Consider the following 19,334-nt stretch of genomic DNA (forward strand, 5'->3'; position numbering starts at 1 on the left):
TCTTGTGTCCTGGATTCTCAGAATCATTTCAATGAGTCTCCCCTTTCCTTGAAGCCAGGTGGAGGTGGGCTCCTCTCAACTGTGATTCAGACTTTGTTGTAGATCCTTCCTGATCATTGTACACCTCCCAAACACAAACAGTGGCACCCGTTTGTTTCAGCACCATTACATGTGAAACCCTTTACTGTTTATTGTAATAGGGTGTGCAGAACATCAAATACAGTTCACCAGCATCCTGGGCAGGAGTACCCTAAGTGTGATTTAGTGTTTGCTCGGAGCGGCCTTACTGATTCCTGAAAACACTCCAAGCATTTACACTGCCTGTGCCAGGGCAATCCTGTCATTTCCTCGATCCAAGACTGAGAAATACAGCCTCAGGAAGACGTCACCCAGGATCCAGATCTCTCTAGATGTCCTCACTGTGTTCTCTTGAAAGGTGGTATATCAGTAGCCTCTAGAATCCTGGGGGAGTCAGAGACACACATCAGTCATCCTGAGCCCTTACATGCGACTCCCCCCAGTATCCAGACCCAGCACAATTATTTGTTTTATTTCCCTCTTTTGGTAAGTATCAAAGGATTTTCTCATTAGCAGGGGATATGAGAATTCATCCACAACCAAAAAGGGCCAAGACATGAGGTTTACATGAGGAAGGGTGTGGGGGAGGGGAGGACAGGGAGTTGGGGATACAGAGGAATGATAAACAACAAAGTCCTACTGTAGAGCATAAGGAAATATATTAACTACCCAGTCATAAGCCACATGAAAAATAATAAGAAAAAGAATATATATTTCTGTATGTGTATAACTGAGTCACATTGCTGTGCAGCAGAACTTAACGCAACACTGAAGATTAGCCACACTTCAATAAAAATTTTAGAAAAGAAAAAGAATATCCATAGTTCTCCTCTCTCCCTGTTTCTTTCCTTCTGACTCCTGCTCCTTGTTTTCTCTGCAGAGAATGCTGGTTCTCCTGCATCCCCACAATCCATACATTATTAATAAACTGTATTTTGTATTGGAATATAGCTGATTAACAATATTCTGAGTTTCAGGTGGACAGTAAATGGACTCTACCATATGTATCCATGTATCCTGGTCCCCAAAATAAACCGCCCATCCAGGTTGTCATATAATTCAGTGGAGTTCCCCGTGATACACAGTAACTCATTGTTGGTTATCCATCTTAAATAGAGCAGTGCCCACAACACGTTCTTGAAGACTTAGGAATTCTGGGAAGCCTCCTTCAGCCCGCATTCACTCTCTTTGGCCACTCCAGGGTTGGTTGGGTAACGTACTCTGGTTCCCCATCCCCACCGGTGAGTCCATAGCCCTCATCACCCCGAGTAAGTCCCCAGGACCCCAATGCAGAGCACCTTGGGATGCCATTTGCATGGAATCCAGTGCGGTTTTGCCTAGAACCAAGCAACCCTCCATATGGCTCCATGAGTTTACAGTTTTAGAATTCCTGAAATTCCCTCCCTTCCTCAAAGTCTTCTTTGAGCCCATCAGCCAGCTGTGAACTCCCCTAGGGAGCTGACATGAAGCCTCCACCCTGTGCTTGGGCTGAGCATTCACTGTGCACCCTTTATTCACATTAGCATCCCGCCTCCCCACAGAGGGGTCAGGTATTCCAACTCACAAAGGGGGCACCCGGCCCTAGCTAGGGGAAGATGCATCCGAGAACTAGGGTGACCATGTAATTTATCATCCAAACCAGCAAAACTGCAAGAAGGGAAGGGAGACTGTTAATCCCTATGGTGAGACAGCAAACTGGGACTGTCCCCAGCCATTCTTCTTGTCACATGACTTATTTCAGGGACTGCTAGAGCTGACTTTCCATGTTCATCCGTCCGAAGGTTCAGACTGAAGTAAAGCTCTTTGAACACTGAGGACCTGAGTGTTTCCCTCTCCTTGTGACTTCCACCATGCCAGCATGGCATGGTGTCTCCACATTTATTTCAGGATGTTCAATGTCCCAGATGGCCCTTTACTCTCAATTGGTTCATCTGGCCACCCCGCCCCCCTCGCCCCCGCCGCTCAGCAGCGTCTGCAATAGTGAGAGATAGCCTGCAGAGGGCGCTCTCCTCCCAGCGGCAGCCCAAGGATTCCTGCAAGTTCCTATTTGAGAACCACCCCTCAGGGTTCTCCCCTCACCTTGATGATGTAGGCTTGAGCTGGGACTGGGTAGTTGATGCCATGATGGTGAAGATAATAGAGGACAGGGTATTGACTGCAAAACATGAAACGTAGTGCTGTTAGAGAGAGAGGGAGAGAGTTTGGCCCTGGAGATGCTTCTTTTGTATGGAGACTGGGAGTGACCCTGGGGCATGACCCTTCACCTCAGAAACCCCTGGCATGGCGCTGATGAGCTTCTGGATGTTACTGACCAGTCTTCTTGGGCCAAAGATCAGTGATGCCCCGGTATCCACAAGGGCCTCACAGCTGCCAGAACAAGCAATAGTCTTTCTTTTCATGGAGATGCTGAGAGACAGTGTGACAAAGCAGGCATCAAGGTCACTCTGAGTCCCCCCAGAGCTGCCCCCTTCCCAACTGTCTTCTAAACAGCTCTTTGTCTCTTGCTCTCTTTTCCTTTGCCCCTGACAGGGCATCTTCCTTGACATTCTTGAATGCAGTACTTGATTACACCAGGCTCTTTTGCACCTTGACACAAGCTGGTCTTCCTTCCTAGAGGAGCCCCCTCCCCTTTGACTAGCAAATTTCTTCTCATCTTCCAGATTCCAGCTTAATTGTCATGGTTTCAGGGAAGTCTTTCTCCCGGTGTTTATCAGTCTCCTTTCTTGACAGTCTCTGTAGATACTTCCTCATGTCTAGCATGTACCAAAGTCACAGTTCACTATATGTGTGTCTCATTTCCTGTGCATCTGCCTTCTTAGATGTGCTGGCAAGTTTTATTCTCATTACCTCCCTAAAGTGCCTGGCACACAGTGGATGCCCAAGACTTCTCTGTTTAGTGTGTGAATGAAAACTGTGAACATAATGAATGAGAAACATCCAGACAGCTGTGTCTGGTGGGGAACAAATAAAGGGTCAATCACAGAGTGAAGACGGAAATTTGTGAGGGCAGCAGATTCTCATAGTGGTGGGAGAGAGGGGCTCCTCTGGGAGAGGGTGTCTGCCAGCACTGCTCCTACAACCAGCTCAGATGCTGAGACCCTGGCCAGGAAATACATGACTAGCCCACAGAAACTCCAAAGGACAGGTCAGCTTTTGTCTGAGGGTATCACACAGAATCCTATCAATTATGCCTCTTGTCCTCAGGTCACTCCTGGATCCTACCTTCCTGATTCTCTGTTATAGCCCCTGCAGTGTGCCCATGAACGTGGGGTGTCTTTTTTATTAGTTACTTTCACATCTTAAGATTTCAGCAAATCTCTCTACACTTCTCAGTCATTGTTCCCTTAGGAGACCAGTTCTCCCCATTTCCAGTACTTTCCCTGTTTTTAAACTGATATTTATCTGTACTGAGACCTTCCTTGGTCCCAGGTAGCCTCGGACAGCTGGTCATTTTATACCTCTGTTCAGGATGGAGAAATTCTCCCTAATCCTCTGTTCACCACAGTGTAGAGTCCTCTAACCATGCTCCACGCCTCACAGGGCAATGGGTGCAATCCTCTCCCAGCTGCAAAGACCTCTCTGCACCCTTTTAGGACCCTGGTCAGAGCCCTGGTCAGAAGGCCTGGGGATTATGAACCCATGGGTTGTTTGCATATCTATCTGCTTGTGTGTTTGTTTGTATGTGTCTCTGTGAGTGCTTGTGTGTCTCTGACTAGCTATGCATGTTTATATGTGTATGTTTATATGTGTCTGCTTGTGTGCTTCGATGTGTCTATGTGTCAGTGTCGTTGTGGGTGGTGTATATGTCTGTGTGACTGTGTGTCTGAGAATGTATTGTGTGTGTCTGCCTGTGTCCATGTACAATAGCGGGAGCATCACTTGGGCTGACCCTCAGAGGGAGAGGCTTACCGGTCCATGTGTACACGCCTGTCACCCACGTGGATCAATGGTACCCAGTTGAGCACTCCCTGGTAGTAGGATTTATCCACCCCACCAAACATCACCACACTGCCTTTTGCCCTGCATGTGTATAGAGAAGAGAGGGGTGGATCCTTGGAGGACAGTAACAACAGCACTGTCTGAGAGCTGTGATGGTCCACCCATCAAGGCCCTAATAAGGTCCCTATGTACAGATTCAGAAATAGCGTCTAGGAGCGATTGAGATCCAGACTGAGGTTGGTTACTGGCTAATGAGTGGCACAGAGGAGGTTAGAAGCTAAGTCACCTGGCTGGGCTCCACCCACTCTATCTTCTGAAGATGCCCTACCTCCTGCGACCTGAGTGGTCAGACACATTCAGAGGACGTGGTGCTGAAGCATATTGGCTTTCTCCTTGTAGAGGTTGTCATTTTTTCAGGAAACTCAAAGCCTGGGAGTTCTAAGGGTATGGGTTCAGGGCACCCAGAGTTGGCTCCACTGGCCTGTGACCTCTACTGTTCAAAGGGCTCAGAAGGGATCCCAACAGTGCTCTCCCTGTCTTGAAATGCCTAATATTTCTTGAACAAGGGGTCCCACATGTTTGTTTTTTGTCCCACACTTTCAGTTTTCACTGGCTCCTGCTAATAGGGTACCTGGTCCTAGGCTCCCAGTGGAATGCTAATGAGGAAGGAAAGATATCCACCATCCTTCTCCTTCTTTCCTGATCAAATTCATAACAAATCATATTGCTTTTTCCTCCAACTTGTTTCCTGTTGCCTTCCATTAGTCTTCCTCCTCACTCAACCCCCTAGACCAAGTTACTGGTTTTGAGTCCAGGAGCAGGGTTGTGTTCCAATAAAACGTTATTTATAAAAGCCAGTGGTGAAGCCAGGTACAGCCCTGGGGCTATATTTATCCTGGGTTAGATTATCTCTCAGGATTCTTCTTTATCAAGTTTTCTATAATTTTCATGTACCTGAAAGCATCTTACAGCTATTTTGGAGAAAGAGATTGTCCATTTCAGACTTACTTGCTCAAGTAGAATTCAAAAACAGGCTCAGAAATGGCACCTTGATTCTTCAGGTTGTCAAAGATGGGGATAGCTCCAAAGACGGATATGTTGGGGTAGTTCAAGCCCAAGATGCCAGCAAAAGGTGCATCCTCATATCCATATTCCACAACGCTTAGACCGAACAGCTGGTTAGTACTTACAAGGTCCCCAGTCTGTGGGAGAGAAGTGTTCCCACTTACAGATATGTGAAGTGGGGCTAGGACTGGGCTGGGGTGCATTGCCATTAAATCCTCAGAGAAGAATTGAGGCTGGGCTCTGTCTTTGGTGGACCTCAGACGGTTAGACCTACCTGGGAGGGGAATTTGGGTTCCATTTGTGAGAGGCTGTGAATTTTAAAACATCTGCCCCTCTGAAAAATACCACCTGAGTGAGTTAGATTGGCCTTGTGGCTTCTGTCCAGGTGGGGCAACCAAGTCAGGCCAGGACCCATTGGTACCCCCTTGTGGACAAAATGAGTCGAGAGCAAGGTAGCCTTCTCTGGCATCACTATGACCTAATGCCAGGAATGGTCTGAATTCTCTGTAAGGTACTGTGGATTCTGCATCTGTCGAGGAAGACAGAAGCCAAAAACACAGTCTTGCTTGCAGGGATCTATGAAACTACTGCCTGGGAAATTTCCTTTTGGGGATATGTGTGTATTTGTGTGAGTGCGTATGAGAGACAAAGAGAGAGAGGGGAACTACTCAAGTACTTTGGGGAGGCAGGCCATACGTTTTATGAGATTCTCAAAGGTACCCTAGAATGAGAACTCATTTATCAGGCCCCTTGATATCTCTGGCCTCCAGTTTCCCACTCCAGATACCTGAAGCTCTTGACTGCCCCCAGGGTCCCCAGGTCAGTTTTATCCTATCCCCAATGGCACCCCACTCCAGTATTCTTGCCTGGAAAATCCCATGGACGGAGTAGCCTGGTGGGCTCCAGTCCATGGGGTCCCTAAGAGTTGGGCACGACTGAGCGACTTCACTTTCACTTTTCACTTTCATGCATTGGAGAAGGAAATGGCAACCCACTCCAGTATTCTTGCCTGTAGAATCCCAGGGACAGAGGAGCCTGGTGGCCTGCCGTCTATGGGGTCGCACAGAGTCGGACACGACTGAAGCAACTTACCAGCAGCAGCAGCAAACACCCTACAGCAACCTCAGTCCTGAAAAGCCAACCCAGCTCCACCATTTACAACATGTGTGACTTCAGCAAGGCCCTTGCTGTCTGCACCTCAGTTTCATCATATGTCTCATGAGCTAACCATCTGCTGTGTGGGGCTGTTGCAGGATTAAACCAATTATTACCTGAAAGTGCCTGGAACAGTCTGTGAATATAAAGTGAAAGTGAAAGTGAAGTCACTCAGTCGTGTCCAACTTTTGTGACCCCATGGACTGTAGCCTACCAGTCTCCTCTGTCCATGGGATTTTCCAGGCAATAGTACTGGAGTGGATTGCCATTTCCTTCTCCAGGGGATCTTCCTGACCCAGGGATCGAACCTGGGTCTCCTGCATTGTAGACAGACGCTTTACCATCTGAGCCATCAGGGAAGTCCTGGAAAGTGCCTGGAAAAGTCTGTGAATATAAAAGTGGGTGCTTTTCCCCGCTCTTTTTGCTCCCAGCAAAATGAACCTTGAACTGCTCATGGGCAGAGGAGCTGCAAGTCCACACCTTAAGTCACTCTCTGGGTTAGCTAAGCCGTTTGCTTATGTGTCACCATGGGCACTGCCTCCCCAGGGACAGGATCCTGTGGGTAAGATGGCCAATGTCTATGGGAGTTAGGCTAGGAAGGGTCTTGCCAGATGGTCCTGCATCTGTTTTGCAAGCAGAGGTCACTCCATAGCCAGTCCTGACTCAGCTTCTCTTTACATGTTACCCGAATGGTGTCATAAGCAACAATTCCTTTCATTGTCCCAGATCCATAGGCGATCCTGAAGGTGTTTTGGGTAGGCTGGAAGGTGGAAGACTTGTAATGTCTGAACCTAACTTGTGTAATTGCAGACATAAGAGATGAGTGTAATCAGGTGCCAAGGGTGGAAACAGGGCGGCAGGGCAAGTAAAGGATGGTTCAGGTAGGGGGTGTCTGTACTTACAACAGGCTGGACTGGGACAAAAGAGGGAGGGAACCTACAAGTCAGATGAGCCTGTGTCAAAGATAACCTGGAATTCCTGAGGGTGTGTTCCAATGGTGATGTTACCCTTATATTGCATCTACAGGGAGAAGGAGGGAGTGGATTAGTCAGAACTGGCTACCCTCTATTCCCACACTGATGCCTCCCTCTGGTGTCGTATATCACTTGAGATCACTTTCCAACCACTGTGAAGCTCACAGCCTTTGATCACAGAGGTGCTTGCATTTGATTTTTTTGTTCCTGTGCTACATTGTATGCAGGATATTGATTCTATGACCAGGTGTTGAAATGGCACCTCTTGCATTGGAAGCCCAGAGGCATAACCACTGGACCTCCAGAAACGCTGGACACCCAGGGAAGTCCTGGTGTCTTCATTTGAGAAATTTTGTAGTCTCTTCAAATGCAGCCTTAGCACCTCCTTCTCCAGGAGATCCTTCTTGATCAACCCCAGGCACTAACTCTAAACTCAGACCACATTCAATCAACACCACACAAGTGACCCTTTCACTTGACATGTATTTATTCTTTGCCTATCTCTCAGGCTGACATGGCATTCTTGAAGACAAATAAGCCCTTTTTCTGATCTAAAAACAGTAAGCACTGTGTTAGATTCTTATGGCCTTACACAGAATACGGGTTCAGCAACTTTTTCCTGCTGTGGTTCTTGCATCTGTGGAAACTGAATTACTCTGCCTGGGGATTCACAATTGCTTTGCAGTTGGTTCTACTTTCTGATCAGAGATGGTTCATTCTTCATCTGTAACTAGTTGACTCCCTTAGTTCGGAAGGAGCTGCTGCTGCTGCTAAGTCACTTCAGTCATATCCGATTCTGTGCAACCCCATAGACAGCAACCCACCATGCTCCACCATCCCTGGAATTCTCCAGGCAAGAACACTTGAGTGGGTTGCCATTTCCTTCTCCAATTCAGGAAAATGAAAAGTGAAAGTGAAGTCACTCAGTCGTGTCCGACTCTTAGCGACCCCATGGGCTGCAGCCTACCAGGCCTCTCTGTCCTTGGGTTATTCCAGGCAAGAGTACTGCAGTTGGTGGTCATTGCCTTCTGCTCAGAAGGAACAATCTCCCTCAAACTAATGACATGTCTTTGACACAGAAATGGATGTTTACCTGCCACCTAGTAATTTATGGGCCCAGTTACCAAGACCAACAGTTGAGGATGAGAGTGCCTTCTCCTCGTGTGGGGCCCCTTTTACCCAGTGTTTCTGCCTCCTGCAGGAGCCCCAGCCCCAATATCTCACGTGGCATCTCCAGATGAGCCCCAGTGCTAGGCTAGAGCACCAGGGGGCTCTGTGGAGCACCATCCTCCAAAAACACTCACATCCATGATGTTCCTCAGGGGGTGAATACCTTAGAGGTATTCTTTCACCGAACATTTGACAAAGAAAACAAAGAAGATGCTACAATTAGATGTCAGTGTTAAGGTATAACTGTCATTGTTATGGCACTGTGTACTTTCCAATCATTTTTATGAGTCACCTTATTATAAGAATTTTATGCATATTCCATGGCAAAGACGTAAGTTTGAATAAAGATTCTGTTCTGTAATGTTGGGTAAGCCATATGACCATGCGGGGTCTCAGTCTCCCCTTCGATAAAATGGTGGAATGTAATGATTCAAACCCTCCAAATAGGATATCTTGGGGATAAGTAAAGTCATGGATATAAGGTGCCTGATAAATAGGAAGTCTCAACAATGACAGCCACTAGCATTGCTGTTGCCACCACACTGTATCCTTCTCATAGAAGCTCAGGGAAGGAGCTACAAGGGGGATTCCTATCCTCTTTTACAAGGGAGGAATTTGAAATGCAAGAGGTTTGTGAATTGGCTGTGGTCACACTGCTTGCTTTTATATCTGAGCAAGCAGATATAAAACAGTGTATAAGTAGATCTGCCAATCTTTCTCCAAGTTGAAAGAGAAGAGAGAGTTAAAAGAAGAATCCAGGAGATAGGGAACAAGTTCAGGAAATGTAGAAAATTAAAAGAAAAGTTAAAAGAAAACACCACAGAGAGAAATACACTCACAGAGACTTCCAAAGGGATGGAGAGATAAATGATAGTGATGCAGAGATGTAGACATAGACATATACACACTGGAATAGAGAGGGAACAAAGAACATGCTAAATAAAACCTAGAAAAGTGCTATTCTGCAGGACCACACCTACATCTGTATTGACTGTGCACTGAACAATTGCAAGGAGTTCCAATTTCAATAGGTCATGACATGACTGGACCCCAGAGTTTTGCAACTATGCAAATCTACACCAAGAACCTTGGGTTCCACAGTTCCTAGAGCAAGGTACTTATCGATATTTAAGGGTTGAACTTTAAGATTGTCAGGGAAATATTCCATTCCACTCTAAACCTGATGAGTAGAAGAATAATCAGAGGAAAAGAAAAATCACAGAAAGGAAGATGATGTGGCTTACAGTCTCCATACATACATGACCCTACAATCTGAAAAGGCTACCAGGTCAAGGAACACAAGCCACTTCATGCTTATTTCCTGGCTCCAAGGACTCATGGAAGTTCAGGTTCTTAGCATGTAGTGGTGACTGGGAGCCCCTAGATATATATGCTCTGACATGCCCTAGTTTAGCCCTTTAGGTCAATAATAGTTCTTAAAAAAACACAAAGGTCTCGATAAAATCTTTACCTTCATCAGTGTCCTTGGTGAGTGGACTTTGAAGCTTTTTGGAATACAGAGAATTGAACTGTAATCTCTTCCTTGAAGCTTGGCTGGAAAATCATACTGATCTGCATGGACATCTAAGAAGATGGAGAACCTTGCCTACTTGGAGAGAAAACTGCTAAGAACATCATAAAAATGGATACTAAGGGCCATGCTCAACATTCTTGGTTTCATGTCATCTTCCTAGCCACTTCATGAGAAATGCATTGCTGTCTTCATTGGCGAGAAGATTGCTAGGAGGATAAGTTGTCAAATGGCAAAGTGAAGACTTCAGGGACAGCCCAGGGACATACAACTGGCTTTAGGTAGTGGGTCTGATGGCAGACATCAGGGGCACCTATGATGCCAGGTTGCATCAAAGATTTAGGGAAGACCAATACTTCAATTGCATGGTTTCAGTATTGGAAGAAATGTCATATGCATCCACAAGATATTTTATACCATCCAGCAAATGTACAAGGAAGAACTGTGTGTTAGGTTCTGGGTTAAAGGCTTCAAAGTCAAAGTTGATGAAGACAAAGTAGTGTTTATCTTAAGAGACCTAGCAGTCTAGTTCACAAAGTCATGGCCTCAAGAGGTAGGAGATATGATACTAGGACTAGGTGGCCAAGTTGAACCCTGGGCCACACAGGCCTTACCCCTGGGAGCAGCCTTTCCTCCACTTCACTCATGCTGGAAAGCAGACCAGTTGGCCATGTTTTAAAAAGAATTGGAAGTTTGGATATTTATGTATAATCTACTGATTTTAATGTTAGCAACTAAATTTTTTCCAAAAAAACAGTGGGAACAAAATCTCCACAGCGATGTGCTGGAATCAGCTTTCAGTCTCTGCAGGTTTTTATTTCTTGCCTAGAGTTGGGAGTGCAGTGGGGACAGAGAGGAATTTAATTCATGTCAGTTGATTTACAAAGACACTGAATGCATACTGAACATGTGTGTTTCGTTTCTATTTATAAAGAAATAGGGACATACAAACCAACATAATTTAACTGCTTAAGATAAATGGATATATTTCTGATATAATCTCCCCATAGGGTCTATGTTATGAAAAATTTTGTCTGCCAAACCAAACATACAAAAAATAATTTTGAAATGTCTTCCCAATCAAAGAAGACAAAACTACTGTGGCAGCTGAAGATAATCGTGTTTAATGACTCCTCCAGGACTCCCAGGGCCTATTCCTGCATGAGATCTATCCATGCCTGTCCCTTGAATACAACAGGAGCCTCTCCTTTTGCCAGGTGTGTTTAGATGGGTCACTGTGACTTAGTCCTCATTTTTTCATGTTGTTTAAATTCAGTTCTGGTGGTTAAATCCCAACAGGGGGAACATGACATCACTGACAAATGACACACATATATGCCCTTTAAACTATGGTGTTGCAAAAGACTCTTCAGAGTCCCTTGGACCTCGATGAGATCAAACCAATCCATTCTAAATAAAATCAGTCCTGAATATTCATTGGAAGGATTGATGGTGAAGCTGAGGCTCCAATTATTTGCCCACCTGATGGGAACAACTGACTCATTGGAAAAACCCTGATGTTAGGAAAGATTGAAGGCAGGAAGAGAAGGGGAAGACAGGATGAGATGGTTGGGTGGCATCACCAAGTCTATGGACATGAGCTTGAGTAAGCTCCGAGAGTTGGTGATGGATAGGGAAGCCTGGCATGCTGCAGTCCATGGCGTTGCAAAGAGACCGACACAACTGAAAGGACTGAACTGAAGTGAATAAATTGAGAACAAAGAAACTGATAAATCTAATTACATCAAGTTGGTGACTTGCTGCCCATAACAACACATTACTTAAGTAGCTTTAAAATTCAGAATTATGACTACATTCAGAGTGGAATATCTTCTAACTAAAAACAAAAATACTGCCCATCCAAAACAAAACAAAGAAAAACAGGAAAGAAATCTGAAACTATATTCAACAACTTATTGTTCCTCATAACTTCTGTTATTGTGACAGAATCATATGCATGTTAAAAGGTAAAAGCAAGACAATAATTAAAACTAATGTTCTGAAGGCTTCCCTGGTGGCTCAGAGGTTAAAGTGTCTGCCTTCAATGCGGGAGACCTGGGTTCAATCCCTGGGTCGGGAAGACCCCCTGGAGAAGGCAATGGCAACCCACTCCAGTACTCTTGCCTGGAGAATCCCATGGACAGAGGAGCCTGGTAGGCTACAGTCCACCGGGTTGCAAAGAGTCGGACACAACTCAGCGACTTCACTTTCACTTTCACTTTCTGAAGTAAGTCTTTCAGTGGCTAGAAAAAGAGGTTCACACATAACATAAAGAAGTTTAATTCAAACCCTTCTGTCTTTAATCTTGAACTGAAAGCATAAGTTTGTACCAACTAATTATATTCCTTTTTATTTTATTTTTTAAGGAAAACGTGTACTTCCTACTCTGACCAATGTAAAGCCTACAAGCAATGACAACTTGATATCAGTGACTATTCTGAGGTCTAACATGCAGCTTCTAAATACATTTCCCATCAGACAATGCATGGATTCTTAAAGAGATGGTTGATTTCAGGACTGGGTAAAGAAATGCACAAAATAATCTTGGGAATCATGAAGGACCACAAAGCTAAGGCATTTCAAAGCCCAATGGAGACTGGACAAAAAGTTTAAGAATCCAAATGAAAATGCCAAACATCTACCAGTTTGTTGGGCAGAATGTTATTTCTGCTTCTCAACACACTTTTTATGTTTCTCATAGCTTTCCTGCCATGAAGCAAACATCCTCTGATTTCATGGCTGCAGGCACCATCCACAGAGGTTTTAGAAGCTAAGATGAAGAAATCAGTCACTGCTTCTACCTTTTCTCCTTCTATTTGCCATGAAGGATGGGGCTGGATCCCATGATCTTACTTTTTTAATATTTAATTTTAAGCTGGCTAAATGTGTCCAAATGTTAATAGGCAACATCTAATTTGTCACTGTGATAGATTGCTAGGGCATCAACTCACCATTGTAAGCGCTGAGAAAGGAAAATAATCATCAATATTTATGCTCTTTTGTTTCTATTAAGCATAGGTTATGTAACTATAAACAGTTCCAGGAAAACAAGCTAGACTGTCGATTCTGGGAGTGATGAGAGAGTGATGGGGAGCGGCTATAATACAGATGAAGCCTCACTCACTGGCCTGCAGCTCACCTCCTTCTGTGGAGGTCTGGTTCCTAATATATCAAGGACTGGTACTAGTCCTGACCCACTGTGGTGGTATTGTGGACTTCTGCTCTAAACCCAATAGTGGGACATTCTGTAAGACAATCCACCCTGCTACCGCCCAGTTTCTGAACAAATAAATGGCATAAAATTGCGAGAGGAACAGTTATTTCATCTTAAAGGAGAACAACCAAGTGCGACATATGACTACATTCTTTCAGTAAACTGTGAAAACTGCTTTTTGAGCATCAGGGAAATTTGTACATGGACTGGATATTAGATTTTAATTTTATTGGGAACAAAGTGCATTTTTTAACATCCCATTATTTTACCCCAAATACTCATTAAGTACATTTTGTGAATTGTTCATCTCGTCCCTAAAATATTTCAGGAAAAATGAATAAGAAGTAAAAGAGAGAATGAAATGAGTGTCTGTCTTGATTTAAAAACAGATCTGCATAGCTGCGATGTATTGAATTGTGTCCACTCTTGACTTCCAATGTGATGGTATTAGGAAGTGGAGTGTTTGGGAGGTACCCAGGTTGACATGGGGTTTTGATGGTGGTCCCTCATGATGGGATTAGCCTCTTCCTATTTTTCTCTTATTCTCCCTCTTCTTGTTCCCTTCAACCACCACATGTGAGAAGATAGCAAGAAGAGAAAGACTGATGCAAGTCAAGAATGTCTTCACCGGGAACTCAATTGGCCACCACTTTGATGTTGCAGTCTCCAGTCAATGACAACCGGTGGGACTAAGAGGATGGTTTTGTACTTATTGATGCCAAAATGATAAAATATAGCGTTTATGACAATCTTCTTTATTATATTTGTTATGCTTGAAACCGTTTTGTAGTAAGAAGTTTATAGAATGTCCATTTTGAAATTTCTGTCTTAGAGATACCCTGAGGAGCCCAAGATAGCAGATTCAGGCAGGTCCCCAATGAATGAGTGGTTGGAGGACCACATGCTCCTTACTCCAACTCATCTCTTGTCATCTGAAAACCATCCCCCACACCTGACAACCTTACCACCACCCACCCCCCCCATCTGCATCTCCATTACCCTGCTAAGCTGAGTCAACTAGCTGGAGATGTTTGTGATTCAGAACAGGGTCTGGAAGCAGAAGGAATGTGGATATTTTTAGAAAGAATGAACTGGGCAGACCCTTCCTTGTTTCCCCTTCTTTAGTGCCATCTGCATGTGAGGGATTGGGCCTGGGTAGAGAGGAAGCCACAAGTGGGACTGCATGGATATTTGCAAGAGAAGGGAGGAGGAATTCTGAACCCAGGAACCAGGAGGTGGTCAGCTTGCACAGGATGCAGGAGGGAAAGAAGAAACACTGGGAAAAGAATAGTGCCTACCTGAGGGTCAGATCTACCTGAGTCTTCCGGTTAAACTTGGAGGTCACATCCTTCCTGGTGGAATTCTTGCTCCATATGTGGAGGGAAGAGAGCTGTACTCACTCCTACTGAGTCACAGGGAGAGGGACAGCCTCCTCCAGAGCCCTTTGATTCCACCCTAACTGTGGGTATCATCCCAAGCCAGAGAGCAAATGGTGGGTCATCCAAAAGATGACTTACTTTAAATAGTATTTAAAATACTACAAAATTTGTCTAAGAGTCCTGGCATATCTAATTCCTTGAGTTTTTTAGCAGAGATGATTCATCAGCCTAAATTGGGTTTCTGCTGAGGAATCTACAAACTTCCCCATGGGTAACTTCTGACTTTTAAGTACCTGATCTCGTCCCACAGAACCCAAATGATGGTAAGTTCCAGTGGGCAAGGCCTCTAAGGTCCTCGGTATCACAGCAGCTTTGTGCCAAGTGGTCTACCACTCCCAGTCCTGAGCCCAGGACCCATGAACATCACCAGACAGTTACAGCCCCCTGCCCACCAGAGGCAGCCTCAGCTTCCTCAGCAACATGCACCTCTGAGCCTCTTGTCCACTGACTGGCACTGAGCTTCAGTCTGGAACAAGTGTTCTGGAGCGAGTCCAGTCTCCCTCATCCAAGAGATAGGAAACTGAACCCTGGGTTGTATGACTAACTCTAAAGCTGCAGGTACATTAGTGAAGACTTGTGACCCAGGAACACTGGTTCTCAGACCAGAAGACTTTCAGGAAAGGAAAGATGAGAGAAAACTCCATTTCATCCACTGCTGGGCAGCTCTCAGATAGCTGCAGGCACAAGAGTGGAAATTCCTTTCCCGTTGTCCCTCAAGTCTGGTTCTGATTTTATCAGCAGACCTACCTTCTTGTAGCAGCAGGAAGGCAATACTGCAGGCTGTTTCTTCTGGGTTCCAGGCACAGTGGGGGATCCCCAGCTGTAGTGACCCTCGGAGGCCGTCGTACAGGTGGTGACTGACTCACTCACAACTCAGAATCCCCAGAGCTCCCAATCCTCATTCAGACAACACAGACCTTTGGGTGACTGGATAATATGAACCTCCATTCACAGTGAGAAGCATTCTCTTCTCAGCCTTCTGGCAACTTAGATAAGTATCTTATGTTTCCTCAGGGAATCCCTGGCTGAGAGAGGCTAAGGTCTGAGACTAGCCTGGATGCAGGGGAATATGTTCTCTTTGATGCTCCAAATAGACCTTGGAGATTCAAAGGCCTTGAGAGAATTACAATCACCCTTATGTTTTTCAGAGACTTTGCTTTATGAATCTGGTTGGAGAAAAAGGACAGAAACTCAGGCCAAGGCTGGGCATCTCTGGGTCCCAGCTGATTGTGAGTTGAGTTCCAGCCACCAGGCTTCACAGTCCAGTGCTGATATTATTCACAAGCCACCTTTGAGGAAGCAAAAGAGGAAAGAGATTTTGGGCAGAAAGCAGTGTGGTCAAAAGGCCAGGGGAATCACACGGGGCAAGATGAAACAAGAGTCATTATTTGTTTCTTTGCTCTATCAGTTCCTTGGCATTTCTACTTCTGAGAACAAGTACATGGAGATAGTCAGAGGCATTGGTGGTGCTCCTGGCACCTGATGCTCCTGGTGATAACCAGTTTGTGGACAAGACCCTGAGTCCAGAGCATATTCAGCCTTGTGATAACCCCAGGTTCTCCCTTCTTGGGAAGGCTGACATGGCTCATTGCTGCTGACTCACAAGTGAAGTATGGGATGAGGTCATGGTGGTTGACATGTAGGCCAAGTTCCAAGCATGGAAGGAAGATTGGCAGTGGAATGGTAGCCATTCTTTAAACTTGGTTACATTTGTCCTTAGCAGGGAGTACTTCCCACATCTAGAATGTTTTTCTCTCAGCTTTTTGCATATCCAGGTCCTTCTCAACATTTAGCATCATCTCAAATGAGTCTCTCTCAGGCTTGCTTTCCCTGGCCACTCCACTCTCACAAGCACAGACCCTGATCCAAAAAGTGCCAAGACACTTCCCTCCATCAAAACAATAATTATAGTTACCAATGTGGAAAGGTGGGAGAGGGATAAATTGCCAGTTTGAGATTAATATCTGTATACTATTCTATTTAATAGATAATCAACAAAGACCTACTGTACAGCACAGGAATTCTGCTCAATAGTCTGTAATATCCTGTATGGGAAAAGAATTTAGGAAAGAATGGATACATGTCTATGTATAAGGGAATTAATTTCTTATACAACAAATATTAATCGATGCTATAAATCAACTATACTACTATATAGATTAAAAGCTGATTTTTTAAAAATGCTTACATGTAGAGACCATTGAGTTCTTTAGACTGGCAGGATTTCAGATATGATGCTGGATATGCCAGAATGGGTGCAGATATCTAAACATTTTCTGAGGTTATATTTTCCTGAGCTTTCATGTCTTTTGCTTCTAGTGTCACCTTTGATTTGTCTTTGCAGGATGTAATACAATGGCTTGGAGACACCAGCTGGATGTTAGTTGAAGGATGAGAGGGAGATGCTAGTGTGAGAGTGAAATCCCAGCTCCCTATCCTTGGGTTGGGGCACGTTTGAGGCACAACTTACATCCCAAGTTCCCTGTGAAAACAGGCTCTTGCTTCCCTCTCCATGACTTGCATGATATCAGACCCAGATTGGTTTCATCCTTTTTAATGTCCTGCTTCCCCTGAGACCTCACTGGTTTCTTTGTGAGAATTTTTTTTCTTTTTTAATTTTGGCTGCACTAGGTGTTCACTGCTGCTCAGGACTTCTCTATTTGCAGCGAGCAGGGGCTACTCTGTAATTGCAGTACACTGGCTTTTCAATCCTGCACTTCTCCTGATGTAGATCAGTCTCTAGGGCACTCAGGCTCAGTAGTTTTGGCCCACTGGGTTAGTTGCCCTGGGGCATTTGTGATCTTCCCAAACCAGGTCTTAAACACTGGCTCAGAAGGGAAAACACTCTGGAAGGAATTTGAAATAAATCACTTTTACATGAAACTTGGCACCATGGCCTATTTATGAGGAGACTGAGAGAGGATTGTCCTGCTTCAAGCAACCTCCTGAGATCAGAACTAATTGAAGTTCCCCTCCCAAGGGTTCCTACAGGATCTTGAAGCTGTCCTGACATGTGGCTTTGTTCTTGGTTCAGTTTCTGAATCCCACACTAGAGCTTCCAGAGTGCAGGGCTGTCACTTGACTCATTTCTAAGTATACATCAGTAGATACTGTCTCATTCAGACCCTAATGTCAAGACAAGGCTAACACAAAGGTCAGTTATTCTATTCTGAGTGTTTGGTTACAGATTCAATGACTGTAATCAAACCCTAAATAACATTATCTTAAATACAATACAATTTCAACTCTCTTTCATATAATATTACTTCAGGTCTCTCCACAGAGATGAGGGTCCACTTCTTTCTTGTCATATTTTCCACCTGTGCTACTTACCTCTGGTCTAACATGGCTGCTCCAGCTCCTGTCATTACATCTGCATTCCAGCTAGTGGAACAGAAAATAATACTTCAATTTGGAAGTGACATATCACCTCTACTCAAATTCCACTGGCCAAGGTATCTTCCATGTTCATGGAAAACTTGGGGGTTGTGGGCACACAGAAGGGCAGGGGAATGTGATCCTACTTCAGAACATTCACCATGAGTAACAAAGGCCACCACCCTTCATTCATATCCCTGTATTCATTCTTCTTTGGTTCTCCCCACAGAGCTCTTGGTGTGTTTTGGCCCGCAGATATGTATATGGATGAGTTTAACAGAGAGGACATGATCTAGGCTGTACCAATATGCAGAAAACAAGAAAGGAAAGAGGATAAGAAAGTATAAAAATTCAAAATCTAAAGGAAAGCATGCTTATAATCATAATTTTGCATTTATACAATTTAGGTATAATGGTTGATGAATCAATTTATAAAATAAAAAAATAGAGAAATGTAAAACATAAATATATTCACTAAACTAAAGCTAACAAAATAATAAGGCTATATCATATTAAACACATAGTAGTATCAGGATTAAGTTTGGATGCACATTGCAAACAACTAAAACTACTATAACTTTAGCAAGATAAACTTGATTTTTCTCTCCCACTGAAACAAAGCTGCAGGTGGGCCAGCCAGAGCTTGGGTGGTATCCATCTCCTGGGTTACATGATTGTCCAAAATACAACTGCAGGAGTTCCACCATCACAACTAAAATCCAGACAACAGTTAGGAAGAAAGTAGGGAAGGGAAGAGTCCAATCTCTCAGCTAAATCAGCTCCTTGAAAGCAGTCTTTAAAGAAATCCCTCTTAGAGATCTGTTTGCATCTCAGTCACCAGTCATGACTAAGAGCACAGGTGGGTAGGAAATGCAGTCCTGTAGTTACTGGGCTCATGGATATATAACAAACTATTTTCAGTTTTGAAAGAGAATCAGAGAATAGATCATTTTGTAGGTAGCCTGCATTGCCTGTCTGAAAGAACAAACCTTTTCTAAATGGATTAGGCTGAATGGCTGGGTACAGTGTGGAAGCCAGGAGAAAGGAACAGCAATGAGAAACACCTAGATGGACCTAAACTGTGCTCCAGAAAAAAGAGGCAGACTGGTCAGTAGAGATCTTTTAAGGACTGAAGTGAGGATTATACACACCAGAGGACCAATTTGTTTTGAAAACTGCTTTTCCAACTCAGGTCCCAAATCTCTCTCAATTCTTCAGCTTCTAAATACTTTGTCTTTGTTACCTCAAATTCTGACCTACCTGTCTCACCTTGCTTATTTCTGTTCACATCACTTCTCCATCTAGTCCATCAGCATTGCAAGATCCAGAACTGAGGAGTTAGCAATACTTTCTAGAAGTGGGTAGAAACACAATGACTATTTCTACTTTAA

At 44.3% G+C, this 19,334-nt stretch overlaps 1 non-coding gene and 1 pseudogene across 1 annotated transcript; both read right to left on the minus strand.

Annotated features, from left to right (window-relative positions):
- Positions 1-312: 312 nt before the first annotated feature.
- Positions 313-17,912, minus strand: LOC133241702 (pregnancy-associated glycoprotein 1-like; annotated as a pseudogene).
- On the minus strand, positions 6,524-6,596 carry TRNAC-ACA (transfer RNA cysteine (anticodon ACA)). Its single transcript has one exon. It is a non-coding gene; the product is annotated as a tRNA-Cys (tRNA).
- Positions 17,913-19,334: the final 1,422 nt, after the last annotated feature.

This window comes from Bos javanicus, chromosome 29 (genome assembly GCF_032452875.1).
Source record: "Bos javanicus breed banteng chromosome 29, ARS-OSU_banteng_1.0, whole genome shotgun sequence".
Lineage (NCBI taxonomy): Eukaryota > Metazoa > Chordata > Mammalia > Artiodactyla > Bovidae > Bos > Bos javanicus.